Raw genomic sequence first — 8,817 nt, 5'->3', positions numbered from 1 at the left:
TGGGTTTGTATCCCAAATCTGCTACTTCCTAGCTGTGTGAATCTAGGAAAATTCCTATGCCTTTCTGGGTTTTGGTTTGCTCTACTTTAAATGGGATGAATTACAGTTCTCATACCACTTTGTTGTGAAAAGTAAACAAGCTACTATACATAAAGCATCTACCTATATTTATAAATTGACAGGGAACCAATATAATACAGTTTAAACCCAAGGTTCAGAAACAGTTACAATAAAATTATATGTATACTTTAAAAATAAGTGTCCATAGATATATTTATTTTAGAGTAATTATAATAAAGATATTTATTATGCAAAGTCCATAACATGGTAATGTTAATTAGAAATCTCTGAAGTCTCTCAATAAAAATTGAATTACAGATTAGGGGCAATGTTCTCCATCTCTTCAAGTTCAAGATTGTATCTTGGCTGTCAGGTTGTTCTTCAAATGGAGAGCATCTGTTTTCTAGGGTGCATTTGGAATAATATGTGTTTCAAAGTCCTGTACGTGATACATTATTGATGGCTGGATGTTTGTAAAAAGTGAAGGTGGTAGTTGTTAATTAGCCTCCTTTGTGAAGCCTTCAATATTTTAGTGCCCTCTTTCGGAGTATGCAATGTAATCAACACTTCACTGTGAGTCAAAAGTAGATATTTTATGAATTCCCCTTAAAGGTTTATGATTTTTTTTACTACTAATATACAAAATGACCATTTTATATCTCTAATGATTGTGTCTCAATAGCCCAATACAATTACTAATAGAGAACTACATGTTCTGAAATGAGCTCTAATATAATTATTTTTGTCCCTGGGTTGTGGGTAATTCAATCTTCAGTGCTCATGTACTCAGTTAAATATGGTGAATTTACATACATACAATCTTGGGTATGTATCTAAAGAGGTTGACTGATATTGTGAATAATAATCACTTCATTTTCCTATTTATCTAGTCGTCGTCAAACCTGGATTCTGAAAGCCTTATATGATTTTTCTCAGATACTAAATATTATAGAAGAAGAAATTTATAGGTGCTACTTAGGCTTGAAGTAATTGAAATTGAGTCTTCCAAAAGTACAAATGGAACTTTAAAGTCTATATTTAAATTTTATATATTTTTCTAAGTGAATTTATTGAAAGAAAACAATTTCTCAAAATATCACAAGCAATTAATTTTTGTTCTTTACTATACTGAACTTTATAGTATATTTTATATTCTTGGTAAGATCAGTACAATAATAAATACTGCATGAATGATTAGGAAAGAATAATGGTGTTATGCTTTGACTTTTTAAAAGAGTTATTCTGTAGTTTCAGTTTATGTGGTCTTCCACTCATTTTTGTATGACTTTATAATTTCAAAAATTTAGAATATTAAACTGGCTGTACCATTAAAGGAAACATTTGGACTGACTGCCATTATTATAAATTTGTTTAGCATCAAGCTTGCTAAACTTCAAGGGCTAATGCAAATAGAATGAATTACGAAGACTATTAATTGAGTTTTTGCTACCAAAAAGCACCTATTCAGTATGGATAGCCCAAAATACTTATAGATCCAACTGGTTTAGAATTTTTCCACTCTCTTCTATGGTGCTTGAAATGTCTATAATTAGAGATATTCCTCTGGGTTCAGACATTATCACAATTGTTATCTGGAAGGTTAAACTGTTACTGCAAATCGGCCTAGAAACACATACGATCTTATCAGATATGTAGCTTAAACAGTATTCTGAGAGAAAAAAAAATAGTAAAGTGAAATGGGAAACCCAAGTTCTTGGACTATTCTGGAAAGGGTAATTTTGGATGGCCTAAAGAATGCAGAATTTAGCTTTGATATAAAAATTATTATAATTTTAATTTGGTTGCCATTGAACCCAAATATTCAATCTTTATGAAACAAAAATCAATGAAGATATTTTTAACATAAAATGAAAATTATATAAGTTTTTTAGCATTGCTGAGATTTTTCCATTTTTATACCACCTTCATGACTTCAAACTTATTCATATATATTTTTACACCATAATTTTTTATTTTTTTGCCTAACTCAAAAAGCTTTTGTATTGAGGAGAATACTTTCAAAAGTGTTGAATTAATTACTTCTTTTTTTATCAGAAATAGAATAAACCATACATAGATTATCTTAGGTGTTTTATTTTTTTCAGTAGACATGACTGATGTGCTATAGTCTGGTTTTCCTTGTGATAAATGACATATTTATGGAATAGTATGACCAACAGAATTAGAGTTTATTACAAAATTAGGCTACTCATTTCCTTTAAATCTTAAATTTATTTTCCAAATTGATGCTTATATACTCACTAGTAATAATTTTATGGCATTCATTGTTTTAATTAAGTGGTTTATCAAATATTTATTACATATCTTTTGGGCACTGGCTATGTATAAGCTAATTGTTTATAGGCTAATTGATGTAGGGGTATGATGACTCAGATAAATAAAATATGGTTTTTGGTCTTTAAAACACCTTTGCTTTACTGAAGAGACAGTTTGTAAAACAAATAACAGTATAGAGTAAATGAAGTAAGAAGATAAAACTCTTGAGTAATAATATGGCCACATTTCAAACTGGAATACTGATTATAACGTAGTACTACATACTCAGAAAATACTATGAGAATGTAGTAGAAGGGACCACTTTTAAATAAACAAAAACAAACATAAAAACATTTATTTTTATTATAAAAATGCTAACCCTTTTTCAAAATATAAAACAAAATTAAAAAACATAACACTGTAAATACCTGCATATGCATTAATACCTGCACTTCATCTATGTATTTTCCCTCAGAGTGAAATCATACTAAAAATTGTTTTGTAACTTGCATTTTAATTTATTATATCATGCATTGCTTTCTATGTTAATAAATTATCTTGTTTAATACTTGCACATTAATCTTTTGTTTATTAATCCAATAAAACAGTCCTTACAGAAAATTCAATATATTCTAGGTGCATTTCTCCAAAGATACAATGTATATATCAAAGATATGTGTTGCTGTTGGTACTAAATCATAGTACAATTTGGTATCCTTGAAGAAAATGAGTGAAAAATAAATCTTTTTAATCTCCTCCCTACTTAGTCATTATTGAATATGTTAATTAAGTATTTTGATAACAGATATGTTTAGTTAACTACAAGATCAAGGTACTGAGAGTTACTTAAGTTTTCTCTGCTTACAAAATTGAAGGTGATGTCTGTTTATTATGGACATAGATGAGATTCTGCAATAACTACAATACAAACTTCAAAGGTAGAATAGGGAATTATTCAGGTATAGATTCAAGTCTTGGCTCCATCACCCACAAGCTGTGTGACCTTGGGCAAGTTAGTTGCTGAGAATTGGTTAAAGATGTTCTATTGAGTACTGGCCTGGCCCTATATGTTTAAAGGACCTTGGAGTTAGGTAAAGAATGTTCTGTCTTTCTGTCTTCACATGATTCTAATGAATTAAAACACGAAAGCATAAATAAAATTCTGCTGAAATTTACAGAAGTCTACACTACTTTTTACTAAAGTTATGTTTCCAGTAGTTACAATGTTTATAATCATCTGTCTGTCATTCATCCATTTACCTATCCATCCAAGTATTTGCCATCTATCTATCTATTTATCTAATTAACATTAAAATTCTTGTTCTGCATAAAGGGATGTAGATTTTGAATACATTCTAGAGAGAAAGAGACAGAGGATAGATTAATTCTTTTCATAAATATAAGAGCAAATATCTAGTAAAAGATGTGTAAATATATTTCTCTATGTGTTTATGCATTTACCTACTTTCAATTCTTCCCAAATTTTTTCTGTACAACTCTTTTTAACTTTATTGTAACTTTCTCTCTACCTAACCAAATACTAATGTGCCAGAAACCTCTTAAGAGTGCGAGAGGGTATACCCTCCAATTGTGTGGGATTAGTCCATATGTTTAAAAAACCAAAGAGAAATTGAAAACTCTCCACTTAAAATTAGTGTTCAAAACAGAGAGTAATTAAGTTTATAAGAAACTCAGTTAAAGTTGTTATGTGACTACACTATTAGAATTAAGAGGTAACTGAGATTTCCCAAGTGATAACAGATAATTTGCCATTTAGCCTGTAATGAGGTTTGAAAAAAAGATGTTCAACAAGATATCAGCAGTAACTAGAAAGGCACTTCTTAGAAGGTCCACCCAGTGTGCATTTATTCCTTTATCCTTATAAAAGAGACAAATTTTCTAATGCAATGTACTCTTAGTCATCATTAGTGCTCCCAAAAAGATTTCTATTGACCCCAACTCTCTCTGCTGACTATTTCCTTCCCCCTGGTTTATGTTAGTTTTCTGTTGAGCTATTGCATCTTAAGCCATCTGGCCAGACATGGTTGGATATTGCAGAAAAATAGAAATCATAGCCTTCAATATTGTAGTAATTACATTTTTACTTGAAATATCTAAATAAATATGATGCAATCTTAAAATGAATATGCAAATCATGTGCAAATTAGAAGCTAATACGTGTGTGGCCTGCCTAACTATTTCATATAACTGAATGAAGCCCTTGGGAAAATCTTTTCAGAGGTCATTGGTCTAATGAAAATTGTTGTTGCACGCTAATTATAGTGACATGTGTGCTGTTGTATTGCCCCTTAGTGGTGAGGGGGATAACAGAGGTTAGTTGAAGTTACATGAGTGATTGACAAAATTATCTCTGTGATCAAAGAAGTAAATAGCAAAATATCTTTATTCTCTAAAATCCAAGTTTTATGACTTTACATCTAAATAAGAATGTAATATTGGGTAACTACTGAAATGTGTTGAGGAGAATAGAAATCTAGGAGACAGACTACACAAATTACCACTTGACTGAGTTAGTTTAATCTTGTTTTTCTGTAGTATTCTCACAATTAAAAAAAAAAAATTTACTGGCAGTCGGGCGGCGGCGCAGGTGGTGGTAGCAGCAGCAGCCAGCTCAGCGCTCAGCGCACACCACGCCTTAGCAGCAGTAGCAGTAGCCGCAGTGGAGGAACCCCTCCCCCGTCAAAGCCCCTAGGCTGGTGCAGCCACACTTGATCCCTCTGCTCTTCCTTCCTTCGCATCATGGCTGATCAGCTGACTGAAGAACAGATTGCTGAATTCAAGGAAGCTTTCTCCCTATTTGACAAAGATGGCGATGGCACCATCACAACAAAGGAACTTAGCGCTGTCATGCGGTCACTGGGTCAGAACCCAATAGAAACTGAATTGCAGGATATGATCAATGAAGTGGATGCTGACGGTAATGGCACCATTGACTTCCCAGAATTTTTGACTATGATGGCTAGAAAAATGAAAGATACAGACAGCGAAGAAGAAATCCATGAGGCATTCCGAGTCTTTGACAAGGATGGCAATAGTTACATCAGTGCGGCAGAACTACCTCATGTCATGACAGACTTAGGAGAAAAACTAACAAATGAAGAAGTAGATGAAATGATCAGAAAAGCAGATATTGATGGAGATGAACAAGTCAACTATGAAGAATTCGTAGAGATGATGACTGCAAAATGAAGACCTACTTTCAACTTTTTTCCCCCTCTAGAAGAATCAAATTGAATCTTTTGCCTATCTCTTGCAAAAAAAAAAAAAAAATCATTTACTTATTCTGTTTCTATATAGCAAAACTGAATGTCAAAAGTGTCTTCTGTCCACACACACAAAAAATCTGCATGTATTCGTTGGTGGTCCTGTCCCCTAAAGATCAAGCTACACATCAGTTTTACAATATAGATACTTGTACTACATTAATGATAAGGAAGCACTTAGTGGACTCCTTGCATTTCCATTGCTAATGATTAATACACCATTTAGGCTGGCCAGTTTTTCATGCATGCAGCTTGACAATCGAGCACAGTCAGGCATTTGTATTAAAAACGAAAAAACAAATTCAAAACCTATTCAAATGGGCTCTAATTCAGTTTGTTAGTATAAATTGTTGTAGCAGGTTTACTGAAAGCAAACACATTTAAAATTGGTTTACCTCAAAATGTGTGTAGAAAAATGGGTGAAGGATAAACCATCCAGACGTAGCCCACAAGCAGGGTGGTTCTCTTGTACTTCCATGTGCCCTGACCCACGATGACAGCAAAGCATCTTGGTGGCATGCTCACGTGTGTTGGTTTAGTGTTGTCTGCATATTTAGAGAGAAATGGGTGTCAGGCTGTCACCAGTCACAAAAATTTTTTAAAAAGAAACTTTTACCAAGGGAGCATCTTTGGACTCTGTTTTTAAAACCTTCTGGACCGCGACCCAGAGCCAGCAGAGGTAGGCTGAGGCTGTGGCCTGTGGCATAACCATCAACATTGCTGTTCAAGACATGACAATTTATGTCCATTCCAAGTTGTAAATGATAGTCTTCTAATTTTTTTTTCCAATAAAAAGACCATTAACTTAAAAAAATTTACTATTGACTAGCTCATAAGAAATATTTATATTATAGAAATATACTTTATACATTTAGAGGGGTAATTACACCTTTACATTTCAGAAATAAGCCAATAGCTAAAAGGGTTTAATAATTCCTTTGTAACAGACAAATCCAAGCTTTTATGTGTTCAGTCTGTATGACCTTGGGCAAGTCCTTTAACATCTTTGAATCTCTACTTAACTGTAAAAATATGATTAAAGAATAACCTCCTTGGGTAGCTAAAGAATTACATGAAACATTATTTTTCAAGGTCTGGAGTGTGAAAGATAAATGCTTATGAACCTATTATTTTTGAAATCAGTAATTATTAAAAGTATTTTTATACCTAAATGATTAGCTAGTCTAGACAAATTTTTAATTTATGACATTTGCATTTTCTTACTAGAGAGACAATATGTGAGAGATGGCTCATTTTTATTTAAGCTATACACTAAGATAAAGACAAAAAGTAATTTCAATTGTGATGTGTGTAATTGTATTTTGGAATTCTAATACCATCATTTGAGACTATGACTAACAGATGAAAAGATTGAATTGTGGGGAGAAGTGAAGGAATTATCTTAATTGTTCATTAACCTAATTAGCTTAATTAATTAAAGCAGTTTCCCTGCTTAAAATAAGTACTTTCCTGAACTTGTTCAGAAATCACATCTACCTTCATTAAAGCCAAATAGACATAAAGTGTTTAGTGGTTAGTTTATGATAAAGTTCAGGAATCAAAGAACTTGGCAATCATGTTGGCTAGGAAATAGCTCCTGGAAAATATCCCTTGATTTCTAAGATTTACTGATTCTTGTTAGGCCTTTCTTTATGTCTTGTTAAAATATATTATTTTGTTATTCCATATTAGAGATTTTAGCATGTTTAAGAGCTTCTTAGAGCTTTGGCTAAAACCAAGGATATTAAGATTAATGTGGGGAAAATCTACTGGATTTCTAACTGTAAAATATGTAATTTTTTTCCTTTTTAAAAAAGGAAGTTAGGTTTTCTTGCATTAAATATGCATTTAAATAACTATGTATAACTATCATACACTAGGCAACAATTTAGGTAGCTGAATATTCCTTTGTTCATGATTATTTAGAAGCATGTTGAATAAGGGAATATAAGGGATATACTGCTCATAATACATATTACAGAAGAAGATTTTAGAAGTAAACATATGTTGGGTTTCAGTCCATACAAAGAGTATTTTAATGTATAGTGCATACTATTAGCCGTTAAAGTTTTCGTGTGTATTCCCAGCACTGAGCACTTTTCTTACCATATAAGCAGCATAAAAAACAGTGCTTTTCTATTTGCGGATAATGGCAGCAAATATGATCGTTCTGGCATTACTCTTTTATTGAATTTGTTCTATTACACGTGTTAAAAATTAAATATAGGGTTGTATCATCGTGGACACCAAGTTGTGCCTTAAATCTAATGTTACATTTTCACCAGCAGAAATGACTTAATTACTAAAAATAAAATCATTGTCTAGTCCTTAATGACTTAATTATTTGGAAGCAAACTGATTTTTTTTTTTTATCTCAATAGACTCCTTACCTCCTGGGTTAAACAGAAGGAGGAAGTCTGTTGTGAAATAAAATGGAAGGTTTAAATATGTTTGATCACAGTTTTCTCCTAGTATAAAATGTGTGAAATCAACAGATTCAACACTTTTAGCTTCAGGAAATGCTTGACTCTCTGAAAGGCATGTAATTGAGTGTACCTGTGGTACAGGGCTATGTCTAATCAGTCGGCTGTGTAGCTGGGTAGAGTCAAGTGCCATTCATCCACTTCCCCTGAGATTTGTGGAAACAAGAAGGAGGATCAGGCATAAGACAAAGATATATAACCATGTTGACCACTGAAATTCATGGTTAACAACTTAATTATCTAAGTTCAGCTATCACTCAGAAACAAACCTGTGTGGTTTGCACACATTTTAAATTTGCAATAGAAATAGCATAATGCTAGGGACAGTGCTGCTGGAATTAGAATCTACACTAAGTGTGTTTAATTTAATTTTTCTAATTATATTTCTAATAGCTTAAATATCTGCTCTGATAAAACAGTTAACCACCTGCATTTAAATGTCACCTGATGCGTTTATTTTGGAACAGTAACAGATTGGTATAATTTGAGCTTAAGTTCCTCTGAGAATTCTTCTATTTATAGATCCTAAATTAATCCTTGTGCCTGATCTACAAATGATGCTAAAAGATAACAATCATGGTGAGAATTGCCATTACATGGTAATATACCATATTGCTTTTTTTTTTCAGTTCAAACTTAGATTAGTGGACAGTTAAATTAAAAATAGAAATTTTCACTGGCATTTCCATTTTCCTATGAAGTGTCAATGTTGA

At 32.3% G+C, this 8,817-nt stretch overlaps 1 pseudogene; it reads left to right on the top strand.

Moving 5' to 3' along the window:
* Nucleotides 1-5,097: 5,097 nt before the first annotated feature.
* Nucleotides 5,098-5,547, top strand: LOC150022062 (calmodulin-alpha pseudogene; annotated as a pseudogene).
* Nucleotides 5,548-8,817: the final 3,270 nt, after the last annotated feature.

This window comes from Furipterus horrens, unplaced genomic scaffold, assembly GCF_987537825.1.
Source record: "Furipterus horrens unplaced genomic scaffold, mFurHor1.1.pri manual_scaffold_1, whole genome shotgun sequence".
NCBI lineage: Eukaryota > Metazoa > Chordata > Mammalia > Chiroptera > Furipteridae > Furipterus > Furipterus horrens.
The sequence above is the reverse complement of the archived record's forward strand: the minus strand, read 5'-3'. Positions and strand labels throughout refer to the sequence as shown.